This window comes from Pseudochaenichthys georgianus, chromosome 18 (genome assembly GCF_902827115.2).
Source record: "Pseudochaenichthys georgianus chromosome 18, fPseGeo1.2, whole genome shotgun sequence".
Classification (NCBI taxonomy): domain Eukaryota; kingdom Metazoa; phylum Chordata; class Actinopteri; order Perciformes; family Channichthyidae; genus Pseudochaenichthys; species Pseudochaenichthys georgianus.
The window spans coordinates 14382630-14396895 of NC_047520.1; the positions used below are offsets into that span (position 1 = coordinate 14382630).

Here is a 14266-nt window from a genome sequence, read left to right on the forward strand (position 1 = left end):
ACACACACACACACACACACACACAGATGGCCACAGCACTGGTCCAGGCTCTGCTGTGCATTTTGGCTGTCACTCCCACACACACATTGTGGCTTCATAGGCCACACAGCATTACATGTCAACAACATCATGACCACAGAACAGTCAGCAAACATCACACGTGCATGCATCATGATGAAACGAGCCAATGGAACTCCTCTGACCCTTAAATAAAGTGCTGACCATTGCTTCAGCTCACACTGGAATATGCCAGACGTGTTCGACCTAGATTTGACGAAAGTTGAGAATAGCAACGCTCCATTGTCCCAAAAGCTCACATCAAAGGGAAACCTTATGTTTGCTCAGTCCTCAGTGACTGGTTCTGTTATGCGTGAATGCTGCTTAAGTAACCAACACATATTCACTATAGTTTAGTGAAGCTCCTCCCTGCTGCTGGCTGTTCGACCTCCAGACTGACCTTTGCTCCTCCATGTTGTGTTTTCAGGAGCTGGGAGGTGTCATGGTGGCATGCTGAAAGAGACTGCCTACACTCCACTTGATCACCAGGTAAGGCTCTCTTTTAGCGTCCTTGGTTTTACCTCACCTACTCTGTGTCTGTCTTACCATCCTTTCTTTCAGCCACATACGCACAATAATACCTACACATACACACATAGTGTTTATTGTATGCTTTTAAAATAACAATTGCGTTATTTCAATGCAGAGCTGCAACAATTAGTTGACTATTATTATGAATCATGAAATAAGTTCAATGGAATTGGTAGAAACATGCTGTTTTCAGCCTCTCAATAATGGAGATGTTAATGCTTTTCTTTGTTTTTTTAATCCTTTTATTTAACTGAAAAAAACAAGAAATATAAAGACATCACTTTTGATTGTGAGAAACTGGGTTTGACCAGCTTCTAATTGTATTCTTATATATATTTATTAACCAGTGATACCTAAGTACACATAAACATGTATATGTACACACATTCACACACAAGCACCTTTGTGGTGGTTAGGGTTGGAGCCAGAGGGCAAGATATGTCAAGAGAGTGAGTAACACAAGAGTGGGAGTAAAATACACACATCCATTCAGTGGGTTGAGAAAAAGAGGGTGTGAGTTAGAAAGCCAAATGTCAATAATGTGCAAAAATGTAATGCGACACATTGATGATTTTGTGTCCATCTGTTCACCTTTTAAAATGTAAAATCCGCCAATTACACAATCTGCTGAAAATGTGATGTACTCCTTTAAGAGCCATCTGAGCTTTCTTAGCACCTCTAAGTGGAGTTGACTTTTCACTATGTATAACTTTGGGATAGTGAGTATATTAATCGGGACTGGAGTGCTTAGCTTATCATAGCGCTACAGTCGGGATTAGCCGGTTGTTTGAAGACCTACAGGGAGAGCCGGGCTCCCTATCGGCCCCTCTCCCCTTGAATAAGGGCCCTAATCATCAGGCTCTCCTTTAGCCGGCTACATGCTGCCGTATGTGGGTATGCTGAGCCAGTCTGTCTCCTCGTGGTGTGTGAGTATGTGTGGAGGTGATTATTATCGTGTCTGTCGGTCTCTCAGTGTACCCAAAAGGCTGACTCACGGTATGCCACACACACACACACACACGCACACACACACACACACACACCCCTCACGATCCTACATATCAGGGGGTGAGAAGTACCATCTGTACCATGGACACAGTGACTGCACAGCACACACACACCCACTCATGCATGCATACTTTCTTTCCTGTACTGTTGTACTGTCTGGACCTCATCAGTATTACATGCTTTTTTTATGTGTGCGCGTTCCTGGTATGACAGGAATTGCGGGGCTCGTACCCATGGGAGAGCAGCTAAATATACATATATTTGGAGTGTGAGAACTGTGCCGTCCTTGTCCCCAATCTCTTTAATTACACACACAAAGTCCCCACCACACACACACACACACACACATGCCCATGTCTGTCTCTCTTCCACATGCGTGAATACAGGATTGCTAGCCATGCATGAAAGCTGTAAGAACTTAAACACACAGTGCTTTGCAAATCTTTTTCCCCAGTTATTTCCCTTCCTGCTGCTCACACAAACACATTTGGGACCCCCGGGACAGACCGTAATGCCTCCCTTGTTGTGGGAGAGGAAGGAGGGGAATTGAGCGCAGACATACATTTAATATTCTCAGACTCTTATTATATACAGTGTACTAGAGAAACAGCTGGAGGAAGCTGTGTGTGGGGGGCAGCGTGTGTGGTACACTAGAGTCCCACCCATACCACATCAATCAGCAATCCTCTTCCCGTTCACTTTTAAGGGCTAATGGTCTCCCACCCTGTACGGTGCAACCATACACACATTCATACATCAAAACAGACACACACAAATGAATACATTGACACACATACACACAAGCAAAGTCCCACACTTGCAATATGAGAATACAATACATCTTCAGATGCAAAAAAACATAACTCAACACACCCAGCAAAATGAGGAACGTAGCATTTGCATAAATTGTACTGTTGGTCTATTTTTGTGCAGGAGCGACCCGTGCAGAAATAGAATGGACTACATAAACAACCGTGAGAAGCAGATAATATACCGGCTACCTACATAACTACTTTACAACTGGTAATTAAGGACTGCAGCATTTCAGAGAGTAATAGCTTCCAGATGATGTTATTAAAAAGTCTCTCCGGCTGACTTGATGTATTATAATACACAGTATATAAGGATTATAACATAATGGATGCTGGCTGGAGTATGAAATTGCATCATCTTGGATTTAATTACATTAACATTTAAGAAATACATGCCAGAACTTTTTCAGCTTCACAGTATTTTAGAAATTAAAGTGCCCACTCGATTTACTCAATTTTGCCGGCACTTTTGCCGATAATATGAACACTTCCATTATTGCAGACACACACTATACTACTGTATCTGTCCCAAGATGTTCCCGATTTCTCCACACAGCCTTTTACCAAACAAAAACAGAGGATCCATAAACAAGCACACTGACTCCAAGTGTCATAAAGGCCCCCACTGTGCTGGCTTCCTCCTCTTGCTCAACACAAAACACATTATTGAACATTCATTGTGCCTTGACAATAGCTTCCAGATCCACCATGGTGGTACACACGCCATGCACTGACTTCATCAGGGGTTTGAATGTAGCACAGGCACCTCTTCTTCACTGCCTGCTAATAGAAATGCCTTCAGTTATCTCAAAAAAGACTGTTGTGAAAGACTGAGGCAGAGAGGTTTATAATGTTTTTTTTTTTTATTAGAATTGTTATGTCCATAAATAAACAGCATGTGGCATCTTCTCAGCATAGTCCATGACACATTCCCATTCTCCCTGCAGCAGCTAATTTAGGACCCCTGTCCTGCTGAGGCAGTACTTTCTAAATATAACCTCTAGGTGTGTGCGCGCGCGTGTGTGTGTGTGTGTGTGTGTGTGTGTGTGTGTGTGTGTGTGTGTGTGTGTGTGTGTGTGTGTGTGTGTGTGTGTGTGGTGTGTGTGTGTGTGTGTGTGTGTGTGTGTGTGTGTGTGTGTGTGTGTGTGTGTGTGTGTGTGTGTGTGTGTGTGCGTGTGTGTTTACATATGACACATACTGTTGGTTACATACCAGTATGGCTTTTGGCATCATTACAGAGTACAGGATGGTTAGTTTGGCGGGGAAAAGCTGGAGCAAATGTTTCCGGCCTTGGAAAGACTCACTTGCGTTTTTTAATGCCTTATTTATCTCACACAGGATATCTCACACTGGCTGCCAGTATATTAGTCTTGTACAGATATTTTCTTTCATCTACTGTTGCCCTGTCTGGACCTCACACATTCCATGTGCACAGTTATGAAAAGTAAGATAAGAATGTAACCTTCCGGACATGAATCAAACATAAATTAACCGTTTAACTCTAACTGTATTTACATTCTTGTACTGTAATCATTTTGAATACCTTAGATGTTAGATATTGTTCAGCATTTAAAGATCACTCTCTATTTGTCTACTAAGGATTGTGCAACGCTTAAACCATGTGTACATCCAATGAATCAGAGTTGACACAAATGAGGGTTTTATTCTGTTCCATTCTCATAGTTTCATGATGTGTGCTGACGGTCTGTCACCGATTGCTGGAGGTTGACCTCCGATAGACATCCTGAACACCGCTCTGCAGACACCACCACACACTGTAATGGGTCAGATGGTTGAGAAGGATTATTGGATTATAAATCTACTCATTTAGCCTTTAACAGAAATATAAACCATTAGGTAAATGTTTATTCATTTTCATAAAGTCATTCATTACAGCTTATAAACCCTTTATGAAAGGTGCCCGTTTAGTAGTGTAGAATTGTTTCCAATGTCTCCCAGTTAATCTAAATTGAGAACAGGGTTCCATATACAAATCTATTTATAAATGATGTATGATGCCGTGTGGGGGCTTTTTAACCCCATATATCTGATGGTATAACCCATTCATATGTTTAATCCAGAACATTTAGCCAGTATAGCGACACCTGGGCCTATTTATAGTGCACTCAATCTAATCATAACACTATGATACTGATCTGTCTGCGGGAATAGGCTATGTAGGCTACTCTTCCTCATCCATAAATACACGCTCACGGTAATACTGCGTGGCGCTGTTACAGTCGGTCACGAGTCCGCCCGAAATACACTGTATTGAAATGAAAAGGAACTAAACCCACCAGGAGGAGGGGCAGCTCCGGTACCGGGACTCGGTGCCAGTTTACGCGGCCAGGGAATTCCGGGGACGTGCGATGACGTCACGCGAGTGCGCGCCTCTGCTTGGTGGTGCGCGTGTGTGTGCATGGCTCTGTCCCTTTAAAACAGAGCTCAGAGCAACTCGATCCTCCGCCTGCCCGGCTGTGTGAAGCAGAGGAAAAGGAGCTCGACGCGGAGAGAGGCAGCCATCAAACGGAATAATATCAAAATAAAGAAGAAGAACATTATCACGGACATCTGACCGGCTCTCCGGCGGCTCATATTTCATGGTTCTTTCGAGAGGAAACGACGGAGACGAGAAGGGATTACAGGCTGAAGGCGCTGCGCTCAGCTGGCTCGTCGGGATTTTCTCTGCCGACCCGGAGCTCCAGGCTTGCGGATTCAAAGACTATCTAAGCTACCGTGTAGCTCAAGGAACAGGATACATCTTGATATTTGGATATTATTTTATTTCTGGAGCGCACATTTGAAATACTTGAATGAACGGTGAGTGTTGTGCCGCTGAGCGTTTAAAAGTCATGTCCACTTTGTTTTGGTTGATAGCAGGCAGGTCAGTGTTGGTGTAAAAATAAGTTGCAGTGATATCCCTTCATTGGAGAGCTGTGTTGGGATCCAGGACAGCACTGGGGGATTGTTGCAGGCTGGTTGATCAAAGAGGAACCATCGATCGTCTAAATATGGATGATGTGGGGACATTTCGTTGAGTTTTTATTCTAAACCACAGGTGACTGTTAAATCCCACGCGTTTGTGTCTCACTTCAGATAATTGGTATTCCTCACATTGCCCATTGATCACCTTTACCGTACATGTTTAATCATTCAGTGCACGTGGATTGGAGCGATTCTGAAAATTGGCTTTGATATGCAGTTAGGGTATAGGGGGCTTTAGGATGTCAAAAGCCCAACTTTTTAAAGGTTTTTATCCCACGGAGATCTATCTGGGAGTCTATATTCTGTATATGTTTCAGCCCATGTGAATACTTGTTTGTACAACGTAGGCTAGTCGTAGTTATACATCGAATATAGAAAATAACATACGCTCACAATGCTGTGGGACATCCCGGGTTAGTATGGTCATTGTTAGCCTGTAAACTAATTATCATCCTATGGCTAGAAAAGGGAAGGAGAACTAGAGGACAGGGAGAGAAAAGTGCCTGTGTAAGGAGATCTCACGCCATTGTGTGTGTGTGTGTGAGGTGGCTCTGCTGGAGTGGGGGTGGGCAGGATCACTGAGGTCGGCAGCAGTATAAAGTGAATGGATAGCGGCCACCCCATCACCCCCAGTCAATCCTTACGCACACAAAGAGCCGGATTGAAAGGAAGTGATTTGCATCACCTCTCTGTATGGGGGAGGGGCGGTGTTTTGGGCTGTCTGTCCTTTAGGTCTAGGTTTCAGGCAGTGCACTAAAGTCTGACCGCATACTATTGTTTGGTCAACGTGATGTGTTATCTAATTCTCACTTTTAAGAGGGAACACTTGTACAAACTGAAGGGACTTTTTAACTTTAAAGCACTTATCTGGCGCTGTTCTTGAGGCGTGAAATATCCAGCTGACTTCCATATTGCTGTCTTTGATCGTTTGAAGCACAACTACACACGGCGATGATTACAATATATAAAAACAATACAAGTCAAAGCGGGACAAAGTCCAGTAGTCTGGGGGCGTGGTAATGTCTTCTTGCATAATCATTGTCGATATTGGTGGTTTTTACGTTGTGACGCCCACAGACGTTAAATGTTATTTCCACTGGTCATCTCGGACAAGCAGTTGATGAGAATGTGTGGCTGGCAGGGGGGCTTATTTGTCACTTTATTGCCCACACTAAAGGAGCAGCAGATCAGGAAGAGTGGAGTGTGCTGGCATGGGGTCGTGAAGAAAACAAAAGAGCGAAGCCTTTGAAGGCTCACTTCCTATCAATCAGATCGATCGGCATGGAAACCAGCGCAGCGTTTGATGTCTGGGGTTGTACAAAGTTTTAAAGCTGCAAATCGCTCCACGCACACTGCTGTCCGGCTGTGTGTGTGCTGCCTCAGCGATCCCCGCCCCCGTTTGTCCCGCGATCTCAATGGGAGTGTGTGAGAGTGAATGAATGAACAATCGCCGCCCATTTTTACTATGAGTTGTGACGAACATGAAGAATATTAAAGTGATACACACGCGCCAGGAGGACAGATGGCGTTGGCTATACGGTTGCTAAATCAACAATAGTGAGTGACACACACCTTGAGTAAGCAGCAGAGGTAGGTGTGTGTGTGTGTGTGTGTGTGTGTGTGTGTGTGTGTGTGTGTGTGTGTGTGTGTGTGTGTGTGTGTGTGTGTGTGTGTGTGTGTGTGTGTGTGTGTGTGTGTGTGTGTGGACTTTCCAACCCCAAACCCTCTTTCCCCATATGTATGTGTGTCCCAAGCAAATTAAGATGACTTTGATCTAATTCAGATTGGTCCTACATGTGTGTGGCTTGCATTGGAAGTGGGTCAGTAGGCTGGCTAAAATGGCTTACTCATCTAAAAAAACTTTTTGCTGGTGATAAAACGAGCTGTGTGTGTCTCCTCCGGTGGAGGAAGGGATTGGCTGTCATGATGAAACGTTCGTTTGGGTGACACCATGCTGTTGCAGTCCTTCCAGTTAAGGGTGTCATTTCTCCTCCAGAGAGCCACCAATAATGAGAGCGAAAACGGGAAGCTTAACTTCTGTACTGTCTGCCATATGTTAAGGGAAATAATAGTTTGGATAATTTCAATAATGTCAGTATATGAGTAAAGTCATGGTCCTTATTACATATTTCTCATTATTTGTATTGACCAGCAGGACCCTGTTATACAGACGAGAGGCTAGACTTTCATAACTGTTAACATTAGTCATACATTCAAAACATGGCTGCATTTCGAACAGAGAATCAACAATTCTATCAGGAAATAATAATATTGTCTGGGAATCGATTCCACCCTGAATAAAGCTGTTGGAGTAAGAGGGTGTTTACAACCCTTTTCTCGGTTCAGCCCACTGAGAGAAAAGGGAAAGTTTCCCTTTGACTTCAGTTCCTGTTATCTCTGGCTCTAAGCCACTGATGATGATGATGCCGTGGTAGAAGGAGAGGGTGCAAACCTACACACTGTTTGTGTGACTCATACACAGAGCTACACACATTCACACACCTAGGAAATCATTTTCTTCCTTCCTTTTTTACCTCCCCCTTTCCTCCGATGACTACTTTTACCCACCTTGTTCACGTTGGCAACATGAGTGATAACTGGACCAGTGAGTAGTTGTGTCCAGTTTTTTTCTAATGCTTGTATTATCTTCAACATCGGTATTTTAGGAATCTGTAAACCGGCCCAAATGAAGAAACAACAACAGTGTCAGCCGGTGTCATGGTTGTTCTGATAGTCAAAATGATTGGTGGGTAATTACACCCACTGTAGGCGAACTCTCCACTAGCGTGCTGTGATCATCCTGCTCACTATCTTCATCATCATCTCATATGAACTGTAACAGAAGAGCCTGCCCAACAGCAGTAAGATAGAGGTAGGCAAGAGTCACCGGGGATGTAGGCGTGCCTTATTTAACAACCCATTGCACATTGTTTTAACTGAAAATACCTTGATTCTTAAACCCAACGTTTATGCAAAAGGTTTGTGCTCAACTCAAATAATCTGGATTATGTTCTAAATGTGTCATGTGGGGTCTTAGTAAACATGTTGATCCGTAAAGACCTCATATAAACCCTTTTATGAATTATGGCTCCGTCTTTGCCTCTCTAGCTTAGTTTATTAACAGTTAGTGAAGACGCGTCCCGTTTCCTTGGCAACTGTTACCAAGGAAGCAGAGTCTCCTTTTTGTTTAGTGCATTTCTGAGCATGTGTTTGTCCTGGATCTGGAAAAGAAGCACCTTGAGAGACGGAGCAGTGTGAGGGAGAGGGATGTTGCGGTTTGAGGCAATGTGATGTGCTGTGTACCATTTTGTTTTTCAATGAATCACCCAGGAAAGCAGAAAGAGAACTTTGGGGGGTTTTGAGGTTGCTCTCGTGTGGAAATCGAAAGTGACGATGATCAAGTCGCTGTCAGTTCGTAGTTATCGCCCACGTCCTTTCATATTTCCAGGTTTGTCAGGATTTACAGTGTGTTCCTTGCTTTAGAGTCACAAGCCAGGTGTTGAATCACAATGTCTTCTGTCTCACACACACCACTCATTTCAGGCGGCTTCATGTGTTAGGACTGTTGAGAAATCTAGATTGGTGTTTCATCTGTAAGAGACAGTTTCTGAGAACATGAAGCGGGGAGCACAAGTGACTGGGAGGAAAGGCATACACTCATACTACCATCCATGATATTTGTCATTCCCTTAAACCAGAAGCTAAAAGAGGGCAGACAAGGATTCTGTCTTTACACCCGTGGTCAGATGAGTAAATGTATTTTCAAGTCAGTTGACTGTCTCGTTTTTGTTGACTAGGCTTGTGTGAGTCATGAGTTGGACACACGTGCCGTTCACGTGAGATGACTGTGTCTGAGGTCTATTTTAGTACCCAAACTGACCAGCATCCTTGTTTCACATCATGAGAGACGGACTAGTCATATGAGATCACGTTCATCTGTTTTATGACGGTCTAAAAGCTTTTGCAGACACACTAAAAACATACAGTTCATATCTTTACAACAGGAAGCCGCTGCCATCAAACCCCTCCCCAAGGCCTATCTTTCTCTCTTACACACAAACACCCCTCAGGAAGGCCTTCTTCCTGTGGGGTGACGACAGCTTCCTCTCTTCTGCGCTCTGTTCCCCTTCTTGTTAACGTCACACACGTGCAACAGAGCTCTGTGTGTGTTGGTGAGAAAGTTGTGTGTTGTCAGTCCCAGGCCCAGATGTCTGGGTTCTGAGTGCAGGAGACAAAAGGAACCTCATGTTTTCCTACCAGCCCCCCTCCTCCATGCTAGCTTTCTTTTCCACAAACGGATACAAATATAGGCCAACTGTTTCTTGTCAGTGTGCCATTGCCACTGGGGGTCCGGACATCAGCATTTTAATTTGCTTTAGAGTTAAAACCAATGGAAAAAGAGGTGGTGAAAGGCTGCGTTGACAGGCGACCGCAAACAGCCGCTGGGTTTGTGGCTGCTGCTAAAATGAAGTTATCACTTAAAAAATCTACTGGATGTTGAAATAAGAAACATCCTCACCCCAACAGAGTTCAAATGTGAATATTTAGAATCTTCCTCCCCCTGTGTTTAGGCCTAAGTGTAGATACATAAGCTGGAGTAGGCCTAGTGTGAACATGAAGAGCTTTTATCTGGCATGTTATGGCGTGCTGCTGTGGAGCATGAAGGCCTGGTTTTCTTTGGATAGAGGGTTCAGAGCTCTGTTTCCTGAACGAAGGGTTGCGCTATTTGGGAGATAATCATCCATCATGGAGGTCAGACGCTTCTGTGTCTGTGTGCTGGAACAATGTTTGCTGGCCGTGTCCTTGTCTACCCCACACCGCCCTGTGTGATGGCTAGGACAGCGTCCTCTGATTTTCTGTGTGTGTGACGGTGTGGGCGTGTGATATACTGCATCACAGTCTTCCAACGGCTGGCTGACGCATGCGCAGACAACATAACATGTTTATGAGAGAGACATGGAGAAATCCTTGGAGTTTCTTTCAGAACTCTATCTTTATCTGGGGCTGATTATGTAATGGCCAAATGGACTAGAGAGGGCGAAGGAGGACAGAACAAGAGAGGAAGGGAGGGAGGGGGGAGGGAGACAGGACCATGCATGGCCTTTCCGTCATCCCTGGCCAGAAACTCATTGCTGCCAGATCTTTTTCCCTCGCTCTGTTTTCTGTTATCAGCCACTTCACCCTGCCTTATCTGGTCATTTCTTATCAGAAAGACTACAGTGACTTTACCAGAACAGTAACACTCTACAGCTGCCTGCCATCAGCCCCCCCCAGGTTTTATTTGTTAGTGGTCTCATCCTCTGGGTCTTTATATGGCCACTCTCGGTGTAAGCTGTCTGGTGACCCATCTAGTCAAATCCTACATGTTTTTTCTGGAATTATAATTGTAACACTTGTACGAATAGAGATTCTTTGCAGTGTATGCCCCTACTGCCGTTTTCCTATCATGGCCTCAGTGTGGCTGTCTGTCCTGGGACCAGAGCAGGCCAGTGGTTAGCAAGGAAGGCTGAGAGCGAATAAATTAGACTGCTGCTCAGAAACAGACGTCATCTGAACATCTTAATTTCTGCAAATTGCTCCCCGCAGCTCATGTTCGTAGTAAGTGTCTAAGGATGTGACTTTGGTGTGTGTGTCACAGCTGATTCATTGATGGTTATCTGTTGCTGTGTTAGTTGCCACAGAAAGAGCTTCTTTTTTTCCCTTTTTAACTTCAGATTGATCTGGCTAAGGACAGTTGGTACAGCTTTGTCTCTGTGCCAAACCTTCTTCCTGTAGGCCCAGCTCATAGATGGAGCTGCTGCGACAAAGACTAGCTCATGGAACTACTACACAGAGGGCGTTGACAAGAACACCTCTTTGATGTCTTCTGCCAATGTGGACATTTCACTAAAAATATGCTGGTGGGGAATTTTCTATCTACCAGCAGATTGCGTTATCTATTTAGCAGAAATGTAGTATATGAGCAGTGTATACTTTTGCTAAAGAGACCAACAAGACAATAACAGAAGTCTTTCAGTTAATGTGACTGCACTAAAACTACTGAGGTAAAGCTAGAGATGTTGTTGCTCAGGAGTTATAAACACAACAACCAGACTTGGTTGTGTTCAGCATGATCACGGAAGTTGCCTCATCATCTTGAACCTGCAGTTTGGTAGTAGTTTGATTACTCCCCTGCAGCTCGTCCTCACATCCTGTTTGTCTGTCTTCACACACTTGTACAAGAAACCCGTGCGTCACACTGCATAGGAAGCAGAAATGACATCACGAAGTCCAAGAAATTCCCGCAGTTGTCATCTTACCCGGTGCAAGAACACGCCCCCGGTCACCTGACTGTAAATGTGTCACTGTTTAGGGTAAGCCCTCTTTCAGGGCGCCGAGTCAACGGGGGTTCCCTGAAAAACAAAATGAGTAATGCTCACACAGCGCTTGCTCTTCCCTCATACACATACAGTACTGATCGGCACAACCACATTTCATCACTTTGGTATCATCTGATAGAACCCAAGCTGGTATGTAACACTGTCTGCCGTCTGTGTACACTATCTTGTTTCAGAGGACTGAGTTTCTCACACTGCGCTGGTAGATAGACTGTGAGCAATGCGATAGCCAGGGTAGCAACGGGAATAGACCATTTGCTCACAACAGACATAAACACACACCCTGTATGAAAGTGGTAATTACAGCCTCTCCGTTTGCACTCACCAGCAACAGCTGGGCCTCTCTCGGTTTTCTTTATGTCTCTGCGCTTTTCAAAGTCTCCATTTCTCCAATATACTATGTGTTTTATTATTTTGCTATGTGTCCCCAGCCAACTCTCTCACGTGTGATAGTTGACTTGGCTAGCCCGACTCTTCCTGTTAGTGAGATCAGCCATGTGTGTGTGTGTGTGTCTGGCTGCCTGTAACACGTAGTCTCTCCATTGTGTGCGTGTGTGTGCGTGAGAACAAGAGAACCCCTCGCTCCCATTGTCACGGTCTCCCTGCTGATTTGCCTCTCAGCCATTTTCAAGTTTTCAACACTGCTTGCAAACCAGGAGTCACCTCAGAAGTCAGGACACCAGGAGGGTTTGGTGCCGATTCTCAGTGTAGAAAGTGAGAAAGAGAAGCAGCTGGACAAAGAGGTTGTCTCTTCATGTTGAAAGCAGAGACCACCCCTCACCCTTCTTATATCATATGCTTTGAGGCGTCGTATATCATCATACCCCCGAGTATTGTGTTAAGCGTGGCTTCATGTCGTTTTTTTGACAGCTTGACATGATGTTTTTTGTGTTCTTTGTCTTTCAGGGGTGAGGAGACCCCAGAGAGATGATTGGCAGCAGAAGCTGAGACATAACACAACTGTGAATCAATAACTTGGTGCTACTCTGAAAGGTAAGCTCAGCATGAGGGTGTGTTTGTATTGCTTGGTCTTAAAGCAGACTGCAGCCTTGACAGTTCCATGCCAGCATCTCTTCAGTGAGCAGCAGAGCCTGGTGGATGATGATGATGATGATGATGATGATGATGATGATGATGATGATGAGGAAGAGGAAGAGAAGGCGTGTCACTGTCGAGCACCACTCCTGACAAGCTACAGTGTACAGAGATTGAAATATCCCCTTCTGGGCTGTGAATAGTCGGAGAGATCCAGAGTTGGTGGGTGGAAGAAAGGCAGAGAAGAGGAACTGGTGGGAGGAACCAGGGCTAATTTAGGAAATCTGGTGGAAGAGTGCTGTGCGAGGCAAGATAAATGAATCATACCCGGTGTGTGTGCCATTATACATTATTATGACTGCTTTCAAAATGTTATGTTTGACATGTTCCTGACAAATCATGGATCATGCAAATGGGAGCATGTCAGGATAACTGCTGGTGATTAAATCCATTGTTTTGAAATCAAAGATACTTGTCCTGTAGTCTTGTCATCTTTAAATGTGTGCCGTCCTTATTAGGGTTAAGTGATGAAGAGATTGAGGCTGGATATTTTCGCTTTAATCTTGCAATGAAGTTAACAGGGATGACAGAACAAGTGATTCTATGTGTAACGTCTTCAGTGCAGGGATGTGTTTGTAACACTTGTTTTCAACAGCGTCGGGAAATGTGGAGGTGCGGATTCATCCCTCCCAGGGTTTGTCAGGGATCTTGCTTGTTGTCTTTTTTTAAACCAAAAGTACTTTGAAACACAGCCTTCTTTGTATCTCAACACTGTGTGTGTGTGTGTGTGTGTGTGTGTGTGTGTGTGTGTGTGTGTGTGTGTGTGTGTGTGTGTGTGTGTGTGTGTGTGTGTGTGTGTGTGTGTGTGTGTGTGTGTGTGTGTGTGTGTGTGTGTGTGTGTGTGTGTGTGTGTGTGTGTGTGTGTGTGTGTGTGTGTGTGTGTGTGTGTGTGTGTGTGTGTGTGTGTGTGTGTGTGTGTGGTTTCAGAAAGCAGGGAGGGGAGGGAAGGGAGTTATCTCTCAGCTTCTTCTATGCGTTTTACCCTCAACCGCTTTCCTTTGTGTGGCCTCCGTGTATTTGTGTGTGTGGGAACGTGTGTGGGCGTTTTCATGGCACCGTTCCGACTCTCCACTCCACCTCCCTCCATCCCTTCCCTCTTCTCCTTCTCCATCGTTTCTCCTTAATCTAGCCTTCCATCCTGTTCAGACCGTCTGTCGCTGCTGCCCCCCTCTCCATCACGCCTGCCATAATGAGATTAAACCTTAGTGTATCCACCGGGCATGCACACACACTTTATATATACACACACACACACTTCAGAGCGCTGCAGCACACACACAATCATCCACTTAGGAGAGAACACTATTCTCGCATGCACTAAATCAGCACAAGCCTGAAATGACCGTGCAGCTTGCACACTTGGCACCGCTTCCGACGCAACACACACACACACACACACTT

General features: G+C 44.7%; 1 protein-coding gene across 1 annotated transcript in view; it reads left to right on the top strand.

Moving 5' to 3' along the window:
- The window catches only part of kdm6ba (lysine (K)-specific demethylase 6B, a), a 110062-nt gene that overhangs the window by 81251 nt on the left and 14545 nt on the right, over nucleotides 1–14266 (top strand). The window contains exons 5-6 of the mRNA XM_034105624.2: nucleotides 485–546; nucleotides 12677–12763. The gene's annotated coding sequence lies outside the window, so the exon portion shown is untranslated. The remainder of the gene's footprint in view (nucleotides 1–484; nucleotides 547–12676; nucleotides 12764–14266) is intronic.